The sequence below is a fragment of the Labeo rohita genome, chromosome 15 (assembly GCF_022985175.1).
Source record: "Labeo rohita strain BAU-BD-2019 chromosome 15, IGBB_LRoh.1.0, whole genome shotgun sequence".
NCBI classification, from domain to species: Eukaryota; Metazoa; Chordata; class Actinopteri; order Cypriniformes; family Cyprinidae; genus Labeo; species Labeo rohita.
Window position 1 is genome coordinate 20205880 of NC_066883.1, and position 16836 is coordinate 20222715.

General features: G+C 39.2%; 1 pseudogene; it reads right to left on the minus strand.

Annotated features, from left to right (window-relative positions):
* Nucleotides 1–759: 759 nt before the first annotated feature.
* On the minus strand, nt 760–16559 carry LOC127176922 (alpha-2-macroglobulin-like protein 1; annotated as a pseudogene).
* Nucleotides 16560–16836: the final 277 nt, after the last annotated feature.

Genomic DNA, 16836 nt, shown 5'->3' on the forward strand with positions numbered 1-16836 from the left:
GAGGATGGTAAGGTTTGAACATGACTTTTCTCTCTTCAGTCAGCTTGAAAGACTCTCCTTGAAGTTCTACCTTTAATTTCTGCACTGATTCTGCTTCTACCAGAGGAGCCTGATGAGAAATAATTTCAAAAATCTCAAAAATAATCTCAAAAATCTAGATGCATTATGATGAAAATACATTTTTTGATTATACATTCATATACTAATACTAATGACAGACCTTGAAGTTAAAGCAGCGGTGAAACTCTTCCTCAGCTTTCTCCTGTAGCAGTAAAGTGCTCTGGTTTCCATGAACCAGATAAATGTTCATGACAAGGCTTTCATTGGGCTTGAGAAGGCTTGCACACAGTTTGGCCTCAGATCCCGACTCAATCACTGCAGGAAACGTCACTGTGAAATATCTGTTAAAAGATAATAAATGACACAAAATTGCTTGAGTCATTAGATATGCACGTTTCCTACACATGCTTTAAGATGTCTTTCAAAGAGCAAACATTTACCTTGCAACACAGATCAGTTAAATAAATACAGAAGAAATCACATCAGAACCTACACAACAATTAACTAATAATTTATCACACCTAGAAAACTAAAACTTTGCTAGTTGTTGCTAAAAAAAGCACAGTGAACTAAGTGAATAATTTATTGTCTTCAGCAGAAATCATTGAAAACTTACGGCCCTGATGTTTGTCCATTGACACAGACAAGAAGGAAAGAGAACAGAAGGAGCCCTTTCCAACAGCAGCTAACTTTCAGTGCCATGATGACAAGTTATCATGAGATTAACCGGGAACGTCTGTTAAAAAAGGACTCTCATACTAAAGGAGGTCCTTTAAAAACAATGTTATTGATCATTTGATTAATGATTCAACCATGTAGGCAATGCAGTTTGAAAAACCTGTGCAAATGTACATTGGCTTGTTAATTCATGATGATGAGTTTGATAAAGACAGAGAAAGCTGTACAAAAGCTTTACTCTTGCACAAAATAAACATGAAATAAACATTCAGGTCTTCATGAATGTTCCTCACAATACAATTCTGAATCGAACAACTTAAATGTTGCATATTAGAATGTCAGAGCATGTAAGCAGTCAAAATTGTCATTTTATTTGCAGTCAAAAGAGAAGTTGAAGCATTCGATTTTGAAATCTTGAACTGAAATCTTTAAAGTACTAAGTAAGTGTAAACATGTGATCTTCTGAAAACAGAAATGCACAGTTACTGACCTTTAACTCTGTGTAGGCAAATAGTGGGCTACAACGACTGATAATTACCATCCAGTAGTACATACATGTACACCCACTCAAACTGAGTGGGAGAGTAACCGTAAGTTATTGTTTTCATTTGTTAATTTGTTCTCTGCTTGCACAATAACAGTAAATGGCTTCTCAAAGTCAGCCAAAGCTGTTGTGTAATATTACATGTAAAATTAAAATACACTTCCTGCTACATGATATTATATTATACGATGTGTTTTTTTTTTGTTTGTTTGTTTGTTTTTTTGTTTTTTGTTTTTTTTGTTTTTTAATTTCAAGGCAAGGAAATAAAAAATAGTATGTATGGCTTCTGTTCTCTTCGCACTTATCTTAGCAAGCAATTTTAAGCAAGCATTGGTTTAGTGGTTATTTTGAACCTTGTTCTGTTTATCTCTACTGTGAATCTTGAATTTGAATTTTGGGTGGCTCTTCTGGTTTTGACACTGATTCGTGTTTATTTTGGCATTAAAGAACTCTCAGGCAAAATAGGGACCCCTAATATAACAAGCAATAATTTTCTCTGAAACTACGTAATGTGTTCAGATTTGATAAACACCACAGGCCACATGTAACATTAAACATTTACTGAACATTTAAACATCATTATCTAAGCTGTAGATCTGGAGCATGACACTTCATTTACAGTGGGATGAGTACTCTGTCTCTGACCTATCACCTGAGGGAAATGTTGATACAGAGAAATTAGCTTAAAAGAAATAAATACTTTTGAATCGCATAAGAAAATCACAGGAAAAGGCATATGAAATCTTACTTGTTTGGTAGTAATCATACACTTTAATCACAGCTGGTTTGAGATTCTTCACTGGAAAAGTCTGTTTCAATTTTATCTGGAGATTTGCTGGAATATTTTTTGGAACCTAAAAACAGGATCATCAATCATGAAAACTGTGAATAATTTAACATATCATATGAATGTTGCTGTTTTCTCAACTTTTTTAAATGCACAATGACATGGTCATCTTTAGAATCGACCCGCTCCACAAATGATGTGCTTGAATGGCACTTCTGTAGATATATATATGTATAGATAAGATGATATGTGTCACATGTCCAACAAGCCGGCACTTGAAAAGCCAAGCAGAAGTGAGAGATCTTGCCTGTGGACCATTATATATCTGGAAAAGAGAAAATATGATCCATCAGACATAATGTTGAATGAACTGTGCTGTCTAGAGACAGTCAGGGTTTGTTTAGAGGTTTTACTGAAACACGGCACTGGAACAACGGGAGTAACCAAATAATAGGGTTTTATTTCAGAACTACGACCGTCATATCGACATCAAAGCCGACAGGAAAAAGACTGATATTGCATCAGCTCTCTAACCCCTGCAGGCAATTACAGGCCACACCCCATTGCTTTTGTAACCAATAACAGGCTTTCAACATTAACAGCCATTTACCATTTACTTTCACTGAACTTGAAAATTCCCTAAAACTAACAGAGTATTCTTGTAATCTAAACCAACCAAAACTCTTGCTCTGGGTGACCAAACACCACAGCTCCTCCCCTGTAAATTTCAAACTTTTACCCCTTTTAGGAGAACAACCTTTACACCAATTTGAAAAAAAAAATGTACAGGTTACAAGTTCAACCTCTGCGGGGCACATCTCTTCCTAACAGGACGATTACTTATAAGAACAGTTTCAGTTATTGATGACGCTGGCAGTGTTCCAGTTTCCAACTCTGCCACTGACTCAGTCTCAGCTCTGTCGATCCCGTGAGTTTCCTTGTCTTTTGCAATATCCACATTCAAGTCATCACAGTCCCAGTTTTTCACTTGGTAAGGAGCACCGTCATTTACTTTGCTGTTACACATTGCTTTATTACTCAACATCTGATTCACATGTCTCTTTACACAGTTTCCATTAACATCAACCAGATATGTTACTGGACCTAGAACTTTTGAAATGGTACCACTCCACCATTTCTCCCCTCCCCTGTAATTTTTTACCAGAACCTGCTGACCCACAGTAAAGGTCCTGACTTTACGGGGTTTGTCAAACTTTTTAGAGTGGTCAAACTTCAATGTTGGTGAAAACCGTGGCTTGATAAGAGACAGTCGATTACGGACTGATCTTTTAAGGAAAAGTTCTGCTGGTGTCTTGCCAGTAGTACTATGAGGGGTGTTTCGATAACTGAACAAAAAATTTGCAACACAATGACGAATCGCTCTCTGCTCTACAGTCCTGTTCTTTGCAAGTGCTTTTTTTAAATTCTGCACTAAGCGCTCAGCCAATCCATTGGAAGCAGGATGATAGGCTGGAGACTTAGTGTGCTTAACCCCATTCAGCTCTAGAAAGTTTTCAAATTCTCAGGACGTAAATTGTGGTCCATTATCTGTTACAACTTCCTGCGGAAGACCATACGATGCAAACAAATCTCTCAACACCTCTATGGTCTGTGTTGCCGTTGTGTTTTTTATAGGCGTAATCTCAGGCCATCTAGCATAAGCATCCATCACCACCAAAAACATCTGCTGATGATCTTCTGCAAAATCTAGGTGAATTCTTTCCCAAGGGCCTGACGCCCACTTCCAGGGATGCACAGGAACAGGGCAGGGCATGCTACGCTGCTGTTGACACACCCCACACTGACTGACTACATTCTCAATATTTACATCCAGGGCAGGCCACCAAAAATAACTCCTGGCCAAAGATTTCATTTTTACCATACCCCAGTGACTATCATGAAGCTCAGCCAATAACCTTTCCCGTATTTTCTCAGGGATTACTACCCTATACCCCCAAAGAAGGCACTCATCTTCGATGGACAATTCAAACCTCTTGGAAAAATATGGTTTGAGTGCTTCATCAACTACATGTTTTGGCCAGCCACACATTACATGTTCTTTCACCTTACTGAGAATGAGGTCTTTCTTTGTCTCGTGTGCGATTTCTTTTGCTGTCACAGGAAGTTCTTCCAGATACGACAGTCTATACACTGTACTGGACTGGACAGGATCATCCTCTTTTACAGTCAGCCTTGATAAGGCATCAGCATTTCCATGCTGTTCGGACCTTTTGTATTGGATTTCGTACTGGTATGCAGATAAAATCAAAGACCACCTCTGCATTCTAGCGGCAGCAAGGGTCGGCACCCCTGTTTAGGGCCTAGAATTTTCAGCAAAGGCTTATGGTCTGTAACTAGAATGAATTGTCTCCCAAACAAGTAATCATGAAACTTCATCACTCCAAATACTAGCCCCAAAACCTCTTTTTCGATTTGAGAATAATTTCTCTCAGTTTTTGTCAACATTCTAGAAGCAAACGCGATAGGTCTTTCACTACCGTCACTCATTTTGTGAGCAATTACAGCCCCCACTCCAACAGGAGAGGCATCACAAGCTAAGACTAATGGTAATGCTGCGTTAAAATGGGTCAAAACTTGATTTGACATCAAATGCCTCTTGGAGTTTTCGAAGGCCATCTGGCATTCTTTTGACCATTTCCACTCTACATCTTTATGCAACAGCCTTGTCATAGGTTGTATGATGGTGGAAAGGTTCGGAACGAACTTACCATAGCAATTTAACAGAGCCAAAAATGATCTGAGTTCAGATACATTTGTAGGCGCTGGAGCCCTTTCAATGGCATCTGTTTTTTCCTTCATGGGGTGAATACCCTCAGAATCAATGACGTGCCCTAAGTAAGAAACACTAGTCTGAAAAAAAGAACATTTGTCTTTTCTGACTTTGAGATTGTAAGCTTGAAGCCTCTTTAGAACTCCTTCTAGAGCTTCCATGTGCTTTTTTGTGTCCCTTCCAGTAATCAAGATGTCATCAAGGTAACAGATTACACCATCCATACCTTGCAATACCTGATCCATGATTTTCTGAAAAATCGCAGGTGCGCTAGCCACCCCATAAGGTAATCGGTTAAAGGTATATAACCCTTTTGGGGTATTTATGGTCAGATACCGTTTGGAGCTTTCCTCAAGTGGAACCTGTTGGTATGCTTGAGATAAGTCCAACTTAGTAAATCTCTGACCACCTGACAATTTTGCAAATAAATCCTGAGTTCTGGGTAAAGGATACTGTTCGACTTCCAACCCAGGGTTAATGGTAACCTTGTAGTCTCCACAGATCCTTACACTATTGTCCTTTTTGGGAATACACACAATAGGAGCTGCCCACTCACTATAACTGGCAGGGGAGATCACACCTTCGGTTTCTAACTTAGACAGCTCCTTGTCGACCATATCTCTTAAAGCATATGGCACAGGACGTGGCTTACAAAATTTTGGCACAGCGCCCTTCTTTACATGTAATTTTGCCTTGATGCCCTTCAGCATACCTAACTCAGATTGAAACACAGAGGAGTATCTGTCACACAACTGTTCCACTGTTTCACCAACCAGTTTGTGTACATGGAACCAGTTTAGGTTCAGTTGACTAATCCAGTCTCTTCCCATCAAAGATGGCCCATTCCCTTTTACAACCATCAAATCTAGCAGGTGTGTCTCGTCTTTGCACTTTACTTTAACAGTAATTTTCCCTCTTAGCTTTAAAGACTCTTTACTGTATGTTTTCAAAACACAACTGGCAGGAGATAATTTTACCTTGTGAAATCTGCGAAGGTACAATCTTTCAGATATGACCGAAACTGCGGCTCCCGTATCTACCTCCATTTTTACACGCAGACCATTTATCCTGACATATACATAATAGGGTTTGTCTAACTTGTTCACATTGGAGTCAATAGCAAACAGTTCTGTCCCTTTAATTGCACTCTCGCTGCAATCCTCATTGGTTGGTCGTTCCGACACTGTATCAGGATCTGTCTGTGGCTGGGGTACGTTGCAACCTGCTCTGCGTTCGTGCTCGTGCGCTCGGGTACTCAATGCAGGGCGTTCGTTGCTTCTCACTGCTTCCAACGGTCGCGGATTTGGTAGGTCCTCAATCGCCGCAGCATCCAAGTGCTTCGTCCACCTAGCAGGCTTGACGTCTTTTTTATCTTTCAGACGTGCCCGGCAGGCTCGCGCAATATGTCCGCGCTTTCCGCACTCGCGACATTCAACATCCTTAAACCGGCAAACTTCTGGTTTGTGTCCAGTTCCATTACACCGATAACATGGCCTAGTAACTGTCTCTTTTGGCTTGGCACCAATTTTTTTCTCCACGACATGAGTTTTAAAAGACTTCTGCAAAAACTGCTGCGAGCTCTTTACAGTCACTTCAAATGCCAGTCCCATCTCTATAGCAAGTGCAAGTGTTAAGTCTCTAGAATGTGTGGCCGTTAACAGCCGATCTCCCAACTCGGTGCTTTTTACTCCACACACAAATCTGTCGCGTAGAGCTTCATCTAAAAACTGTCCGAACTTGCAAGTAGCCGACAGTTTCTTCAAATTAGCGACATACTCACTTATCGATTCACCTTCCAGTTGATTCCTTACGTGGAACTTGCATCTTTCTGCAATGAAATTCATCCGAGGCACATAATGTGTTTTCAACAGGTCGATCAGCTCTTTATACGTCTTCTGCGATGGTTTGTCAGGTGTGCATAAATCCATCCACAAACTATGAGTTCTTTTTCCAACAATCGTTAGAAACACCGCTTTCGTTTTCTCGTCGGTGTCCTTTAAATCGTTTGCTTCAAAATACTGTTCGAGCCTTTCCAAATAGGCATCAAACTGTTCCTCACTTTCATCAAAGTGAAAATCATCGGGCTTTCCAAAAGCCATTATTCTCGGTTCTTCTCGTCGTCACCCTTACAAATGTTCACTCCGTTCGCAGGCCTCATCGGAGTTACTCATAACTCTGTCTCCGTACGGTAAAACATCCCATCCTCGTCGCCACTTCTGTGCTGTCTAGAGACAGTCAGGGTTTGTTTAGAGGTTTTACTGAAACACGGCACTGGAACAACGGGAGTAACCAAATAATAGGGTTTTATTTCAGAACTACAACCGTCATATCGACATCAAAGCCGACAGGAAAAAGACTGATATTGCATCAGCTCTCTAACCCCTGCAGGCAATTACAGGCCACACCCCATTGCTTTTGTAACCAATAACAGACTTTCAACATTAACAGCCATTTACCATTTACTTTCACTGAACTTGAAAATTCCCTAAAACTAACAGAGTATTCTTGTAATCTAAACCAACCAAAACTCTTGCTCTGGGTGACCAAACACCACATGAACTAAAGCCATAACCATAATCAAGTTTTGCAGCATAAAGTTACTGTTCTTACTTCACAGTGAAATTTAACAATAGGTCTTGTCCAAAGGTTTTCTTGCAATCTCCTTCAATCTTAGCATCAATGCTCAATGTTTTAGCTTCAGTAGGAGTGGGAATGTTGTAGAATTGAGCAATCTGAGACAATCAACATGAACAAAAACACATTAATTTTCCATTTCACAGCAGAATAACCACAAAATACCAAGAAAGGAAAGACAGATTGAGCGTGAGTCAGTTAAAATGAACGCACTACAGACCTGCACAGACACACAGGTTGAGCCCTTCACTTCAGTGCTGTATTTGGCTGGAACGTTCTGCAGCTGCTTCTCCTGGTACAGTAACTTGTTGTCCTGATTGACATCAAAGTGGTGAGTGTCTCCTGCTGACTGTACAGTCACTGTGCTGGAGCCGTCAGAGCTGAACACTTTGGTGGCGTAAAGACAGAGCCTGAAGAGCCACCACTGTGTCCTGAGAAATAAATGTGTTCAGTAATGTGACTTTAACCCTTTATTCAGCAATCATTTAATTTTGCAGACATATAAAGTGTATTACCTCAGTTACAAAAAATGAAACAGGATGTCTGATAATTTCTCAGTATTTTTTTCTTGGACATGATTGATTTCTCTTACCGCTTCTTAGTAAGCCGGTGGCTCTTTCTCAGATGGCTGAGGTGAGCTGCTCTGTGTTTTCCAGATACTGTAAAATGTAAATATTGGGAGAAAGAATAGCCATGTTTTGTTCTCCACAGCCGTATGGCATCTGTAATAATCCGTCAAGATTCCTCAGTGCACGACCCAATATGTCTCCTACAAACCAAATACAAATGAAACTTTAATAAAACATTTTAGAAACCCCAACACAAACTCCTCATTTCTGCTTGTGTATGTAAATGTTACCAATGACTGAAACAGAGGATCTGGCTGATCCCTCTATCACATCTTTAGGAAGAGTCAGATCCACTTCCTCTGAGAGACTGTCACCTATGAACCACAGAGACAGAAACACATATCAGTGATCAGCAGAGAAACTCTAAGATGCTAAATATTGTCTGCAGACAAACCCTTTGGACACAGTAACCAGCTGTAGGTCTCTGTCTTTTCAGTTCCTTCAGCCTGCAGTGTAGTCTGAGGAAGGAGCTGGAGTCACTTTAACCTGTCAGTCAAACACACATGATTAGTGGCATATTTCATATGATTGGATTGGACGACGAGGTCTGAAGTCTCACCATGATGCACTTGGACAGATAGTTGAAGACAGTGGCCTTCTGCTCAAAGATCTCCTCACGGATGATGGAGTACGGCAGAGAGAGCTCCAGGAAGAAGGGCTGGAAAACTGTCAGCTGAGCAGGAGGAGCCAGACCCAGACCTTTGGAGGACAGACAGAAGGCCTCCGTCTCCCAAGAGGTGATGGTGTCAGGAACTGTGACAGGAACCTGAGCTGATCCAGAGTCTCTGTTGTGTTACACAATACAGTAAAATGTAGTTAGAAATGTTCAGTGCATAATGGTAGCATTGACTCATTGAACCGATTCCACTATTTTCTTGTCAATATCCAGACGTTTTTCTGACTCCAGGATCAGGACGCTCTGATCTACAGCACTGAGGCCGCACAGTGAACCAGGCTGAGCTGAGATCTGAAGAGTGTTTTTCTCACCAGGAACTGCTTTAGCAGGAGAGAACTGCAGAGACACCTGTGACAACACCAACAGGATGTCATTTTAGTACTGTCAGAAAGTGGAGCCATTTTGTGGTGTTAAAACAATGTTTAAAGACAGTAACATTTAAATTATCCCCATACCTTGTGTTTCAAACACTTTTCAAGCTTGAAATTTGTACTACCAGCAACAACATTTTCATTGGGCAGAACACAGTATGATCTGAAACAACAGACAGTTTGAACGACACTGAGCCACTTGCTGCTCCATTAAAAGACTTCACTTCAACCTTCTCATATCCATGATGAACAATCACTCCTCTGGACAAGACCTGAAACAGACAGATGACACTTTGATGACAAATTGAAAATCTCAGAAGAATGCATCATAATACTGTACATAGTCAGTGAACATGCAGCCATTGTACTCACTATATAGACAATGTCAGTTTTTGTTAAATGTCTTTAACAGTCTCTCCAATAAATAATAGTTGATGGTCACTGTGAACTCAGCATCACACTTTAATGGTTGCTCAATATTCTCTATAATCAGTTCACTTAGTGTTGGGGTGTATGGAGTGGTGGGTCGGAGAAAGTGAACTGTTTTTTGTTCATTAGACAAGTAAAGTACTTTACCGCCTTGCAAATAAAACTCTGGATATGCGCTAACCTGAATAACAAAGAATTGCAATTATTTTTTGTGCAACAAAGTTATCAACTGATCAAACCCTGGATGGGTAAAAACTGATTATCGTACCATCAAATTAATATCACTTTTAGAAAAACTAGATGTATTAAGAGAGAAAGTAGCCAATCCATCACTGTCTGTAGTGAGATTGAAGTCTTGCTTAAGACAGCTGTTTCTGACCAAAAGACAAACTTCTTTGTTTTGAAGAGGCGCTCCTTTGAAATTTGCAAGTTTTATCTGTTCAATAGAAAAAGAAAAAATCAGTAAACTTCAACACTGCTAACAGTTAATGTAGAAAGAAACAAGACATACTTTTCCCTGTATAACTGACCCACGCTCATAAATTTTGGTATGGTTTCAGATCTGCTCAAGGTGTTTTCTAGAAAAAAAAAAAAAACTTTCTAAAAACATTTATTTAATGTTTATTACATTTATTCATATGTATTTTTTCGATCCAGTTGTGCGAGTTCTCCTTGAATCTGTCAACTGTTCCTTCTTCTGTTACATTCACTTTTACGGTAAGTTGTTCTTTTAGAAATATCTCATTTGTAGAGTTAAAAAAGACTGATGTGTCCAAAGTAAAGGAGGCACAGCCCGTCTCACTAATCTGCAGGTAGACCACAAACACATCCATGAAAAACATCCATTACAAAGACTATATGATAAAAAATGTTTCAATTGCCTGTAGCAGCAATAACTTGAAGCATTCATTTTTTGTGTGACTTTATCAGTCTCTCACATCGTTCTGGAGGAATTTGGACCACTTCTCTTTTCAACATTGCTCCAGTTTATTGAGGTTTGTGGGCATTTGCTTATGCACAGCTCTCACTACAGCATTTAGGTCAGAATGAGCTCTGGACTTGGACTGGGCTATTGCAACACCTTGATTCTTTTCTCTTCAGCCATTCTGTTGTAGATTTGATGGTGTGCCTGGGATTATTGTCCTGTTGCATGACCCAATTTTGGCCCAACATTAGATGTCGGACAAATGCCTTCACATTTGACTCTAGAATACTTTGATATACAGAGGAGTTCATGGCCAGCTTAATGACCGTGAGGTGCCCAGGTCCTGTGGCTACAAAACAAGCCCAAAATGATCAGCCCTCCTCCAGCATGCTTGTCTTTTGGTATGAGGTGTTTGTGCTGATATGCTCTTTAGGTTTTCACCAAACCTGGTGCTGTGCATTATGGCCAAACATCTCCACTTCACTCTCGTCTGTTCAGAGGACATTATTCTAGAAGACTTGTGTTTTGTTCAGATGCAACTTTGCAGACCTAAACTCTGCTGCATTGGTTTTTTTTTTATATAGAAGATGCTTTCTTCTGCCAAGCCTTCCAAACATGCCATTTTTTTCCCATATTTTTCTAATGATATTGTCATGAACTTCATAATTTACCATGTTAACTGAGGCCTGTAGAGTCTGAGGTGTAGTTCTTGGGTTGTCTGCCATTTCTCTGAGCTTTACACGGTCTGATCTTGCGGTGAATTTTCTGGGACGTCCACTCCTGGAAGGAGAGGTGTCTGTTTTAAATGTCTTCCACTTGTGAATAACCTTCAAATAGTTTGGAAATGGCCGTATTACTCTTCTCAGATTGATAGCAGCAACATTTGCTTCTCTAAGATGATTGCTGATGTCTTACCTCCTTGGCATTGGGTTAACACACACCTAAAGTTAAATTACACACCTAAATAGTATTTACCCTTTTAATTCCAATATTAACAGTAAGAATGTTCTAACTTTGTCACACATGGCTTTTACATTTTGGCTTTATTTTTGTTCAGTAAATAATGACACGGTGCAATTTGTCATGTGTTGTTGATTTTTAATGCAATAAAACAGAATAAACCTTCACTTACTTCCCACAAACCTCCACATTCATGTCGTTATCAGCGAAACTTATTTCTTTTGGAGATTTCATGGTAATTTCAAACTTGGGTAAAACTGGAAATCCAGTACAGGGAATCAGTTATAAGGTTTATGAATGAGGTTTAATGATGTAACATTCTGTGATATCACTTACCATATTTCTTCACCTCAAAAATATGTGTGATTGATCCTTCACCAATATAAGCCTTCAGTTTGTATCTGCCTTGACGGGCCTCTGGGTTCAACTCATGAGAAAGCTGCAGTATCCACCTTGTTGAGGAAATATTTGTCCACTGACCAATCCTGTTATACTGACTGTCCTTATAATCCCAAAAAAACATGCAGTGCTGAGATAGTTTAGTTACGGTTATCTACATACATCTGTAATCACTGAATATTCAGTATCTGCAAGTAGCAAATTACATCAAAATTTTGTTGTGAATGTCATGAAAGGCTCCAAAAGACAGGTTTCATGTGCTTACCTCCAGCACTGTACAACACTGTACTGTACTAAAAACAAGAAAATAAATAGTAAATTTAAAAAAAATGCATGCAATCTATTTATTGCTGGTGCATTAGGGTATGGTGCAGAAAATTAAAATGTCACTTTTGCTTAAATGGCACAAACCTTCTGATCAAAGGGTACAAAATTTCTATCCATGGTGACAACTCTGAAATTCACTGTGAAATGAGTGAAATGTGATAACATGAGATTACAACATGAGGTTACACTTGTCATTTGTGAGATGCAGTGGAGGCTTTGTAAAATAGTTATATATCTGTATATCTTGTCCTCTGGACACAGTTAAAGCTCCTTCATAAAACTAATATGTCATCAACAGAGTGAAACAGAATAAACAGTGATATTTTAACCTGAAAAATTCACTGCACACCTGTCTGTCCTGGAATATACGTGGGTTTGTCAGTCTGGATAAAGGTTAAAGGGTAGTATCGTCTAAACACAACTTTCCTCTCTTCAGACATCTTAAAGTTCTTCCCCCGAACTTCTGCCTTCATTGTCTGCACTGATTCTGCTTCTACCAGAGGAGTCTGTTGAGTCACATGTTATTTAAACAAACCTTAACCCTCTTGTGCTCCTCATTTATGAGCCATACTCTTGCTCCTCACCTTGAGTGAAAAGCAAACTACACAGGGAACCCTTTCTATTTATTTTCTGAAATCACAATGACTCTCAAATAACAATTCAAATATCTGTATACAACTCATTAGCACATAATGGGCCTCATCCATGAAACGCTAGCAGAACGAATTTACGTGTAAATCGTTCATAAAGCCGTTCTGACGTAAACGTTCAAATTCATGAATATGTTCGTATTCAAAATGTTAGTTGGTTCGAAAGAAACGTGCACCGTGCACTCGTCACTGTCACGTAATATTCACCGAGCCATAAAAAGAGGAGTGGCGGGACAAATACCGAACAACCCAACCATCCCACTTGTACAACTAACTTACTGCCTATAACAATGGAGAAATCAATATTACTGGTTACTTCTTTTTATATTTAATACAGTTCTTAAAAATAAGATACTAGTAATACGTTGCCGCAGTGGATATTCCAAATCATAGCAACTAAAGCATCGGTCGCAGTGATTTTGCCAAATAAGACTGGATCAACATCTTTTATTGATCCTGTATCAACATTACTGTCCAAAAATATAGACTTAACCCAATCCCTACCCCTAAACCTAACCCTAACTATAATTTATTCCTAATATCAGAGGAAAATGATAGCTGATTAACGAGAAGAATCTGTGATCTGTGATCATAAGCATAAAACTGACATTTCCTGAAAAGTTATCCCTCAATTCTGATTGGTTGATTGAAATGTTGTTCCAGGATCAACAAGGATGTTGATCCAGGAACATGTCGTACTTCGTGAAATCACGTTCACCCTAAATCATCTCAGATGGAAAAACGCTGTGCCACCACCAAAGTGTTCTCAAGCGCCGCCAGCTGGTCGTTTTCAGAAGAGCGCCTGACATTTTGTCAGGGGCTAAAAACTTTTTGGTGGACACATTGAATATTTATTGTTAGGCATATGGTCTATTAGTCTTTTTCTGCATTTATGCATTACACTGGAGCCAACCTTGAGAAAGTAGACCAGAATATTACACTGCTCCTGGACAAGCAATTTGCATAGCTGTAATTCGTAGGCGGGGATTATGCTAATAGTGAATGAGCGTGCACGAGCCCCCTATTCACGAATGATCGGAATTCATTAACATACACATTTAACTATCAAATCGGACGTTTACGAAGCGTTTGTGAATCCGGTGGAGAGTTTTCGGGAAGGTCTGTGTTACACGGAAATTACTCAGAATTTACTCATATATTTATGCAAGTTTCATGAATGAGGCCCAATGTATTCATAAATAGGCCTACCTGTCTTCATGCCAGATTTATTCAAACATACATATATTTCTAAGTTCTTTGGTTTGAGTGTTTTTTGTTTGTTTTTTAATGTAGCTAAAAAGCGCCATTTAGCTGAAGCAGGGAACCCTGGCCTGAATCAAGGGTGATTTACAGGGTCAAACAGAGCCTGCTTTTTAACTGTTAATGTATTATTGTCACATTAATTTTGACAGCCCTAAATTCAAAATGAGTGTGTGAGTTTGAGATCTGACATGTGAGTCTGACATGTTTTTCTGCCTACTTTTAACTGCCAGGATATAATTGGCTAACTGCATTAAGATTTAAACTATAACCCTACCACTAACACCTGAGGAGCACCAGTTAAATGTCTGAATATATGAATGCACATTTCTTGTTGGCAAACCTGAAAATTAAAGCAGCGGTGAAACTCTTCCTCAGCTTTCTTCTGAAGCAGTAAAGTGCTCTGGTCACCATGAACCAGATAAATGTTCATGACAAGGCTTTCATTGGGCTTGAGAAGACTTGCACACAGTTTGGCCACAGATCCTGACTCAATTACTGCAGGAAATGTCACCATGAAAGATCTGTTGAAAAGTATGTTGTTTTATACAGTTCTCAATACCAATAAAGCTTAAAGGGGTGCTATTATGCTTTCTCACTTTTTGAATTTTAGTCAGTGTGTGGTGTTTATCTTTGAGCATAAAAAAGATGTACAAAGTTACAAATCTCAAAGTCCACTCTAAAGGGAGACGTGTGCAGTGTGTAGGAGATTTATTCATCATACACTGTAGATAACATTAGCTTCACTTATATCACAAGTGTTTTTTAAAACAGCTCCAGGGGTCACTAAAGGCCTCCTGTAGTGAATCCATGCAAGAAAAATATCCATATTTAAAACATAATCACTTTAATCTAGCTTGCGCTAACAGTTGTACGCAGAACTTGCTTCTTTGACAAGGGCAGTACTGAAATATCATCGAAGCTGTTTGACAAACGCAACGCAGTGCTAACCTATCACAACACATTTCGTTTTTCGGAAGGTGGGCTTTCATTAAACCCGCAACTAATCGAGCCATTTGTGCCAGGCTGGGAGAAATGTATTGTAATCATGTAAATTATGTTACGTTTTTCGAACCACCAATCATGAAAGTATCTTCTAGCACACATCCAAAACAAAATCGCGCCTTTGTAAAACAGCATAATACGACCCCTTTAAGGTTGCTCACATTTCCAGACATTTCAAGGTGCTACTTTTGCAGTACAACTGTATAAAAATAATACACAAGGTTAAACGTATACATACAAAACTACTTACGGTCCTGAGGCTTGTCCATGGACAGAAAAGAAGAGGAAAAAAACTAAACGGAGCCCTTTCCAAATACACAGCTCGTTGAAAGCCATGATGAAGGCTGATCGGGCAGAACACACTATGTACAAAACTATGACTGTCGTTATTTAATAGGGCACTCATTCAGCTATTGAGAAATGATTTGCATTCATCATCAAATTAATGATTAATCTCTTGAGCTCCCTCAATGTTATTCGTCATACCATATCAGATCATGCTTTCCCTTTAAAATATGTTGGCGCTTGGAGACATTGTGTAAAGGTCTTGTATAAAATATTGCTTTAATCCTCCTAATATATTTTTAAGTTCTATAGGATAAAAACAGGCAGTTACTACCAACTGTCATCCACAGTGACTGCTAATTAATTTGTGATTAGACAGAATGCACCATTTCTCATCTATCATAACATGCTGTAACCACCTGATGACGGTATAGCCCTATATTTAAATATATATTATAAACAGGGCTGTGTATTCTCTAGAATTCATAAGATCACACAGAGGTAAGCTGAAGAAGGGTCTTATCTAGCAAAACGATCGGCCATTTTTTTTGGAAAATAAAAATTTGTATACTTTTTAAGCACAAAAGTGTAGCACAGGTTCTGGCATGTGCGTTCACGTACTATTGAATAACATCGAAAGGTCACGCGGAATGTAGGCCGAACCACAGACCCAGGGTTTACAAAGCGAACGCGCCAAGACTAAGAAAGTGCAAGCAAGTCAAACGCTGTTTACAAACAAAAAGGTACAACAATGTCGGACGTGAGTACACAGACGATGAACTTGTGGTGATTCGAAGACGTGATTCGTAGTAGTAATGGGAAGTTCGGATCATTTTAGCGACTCGGACCTTTGAGTCTCGTTCAGCAAAATTTTCAAATCTTTTTTCGAGTCATTTCGTTCATTTTTAGCAAAATCAGCATCAAGTGACATAAGATGAACGAACCACTCGAAAACCCCGAAGACTCGAAACAGGTGAACTAAATCCAGTACAGAACCTAATAGGATGTTGCGCATGCGCGACTGAATGAATCACTCCCCGAGACGACTCGTTCTTCACGAGTCACATTAAAGATCCGTTCAAAATGAACGAATCGTTCAAGAACATTCTGTGGACACGCATCCTAGAGCCTTTGCTACACAAGCTTTTGTGCTTAAAATGTATATATATTTTTATTTTTCGACAAAAATGACCGTTTCGCTAGATAAGACGCTTCTTCCTCGGCTGAGATCGTTTAGAGCCCTTTGAAGCTGCATTTAAACTAACGTAAGTACAAAATCAGGGGCACAATGTAAGTCCATTATATAAAGAAAAATCGTGAAATGCTTTCCTCAAAAAACATAATTTCTTTACGACTGAAGACAGAAATATGTAAACATTTTGGATGACAAAGAGGTGAGTAAATTATTTGTAAATTGTTGTTCTGG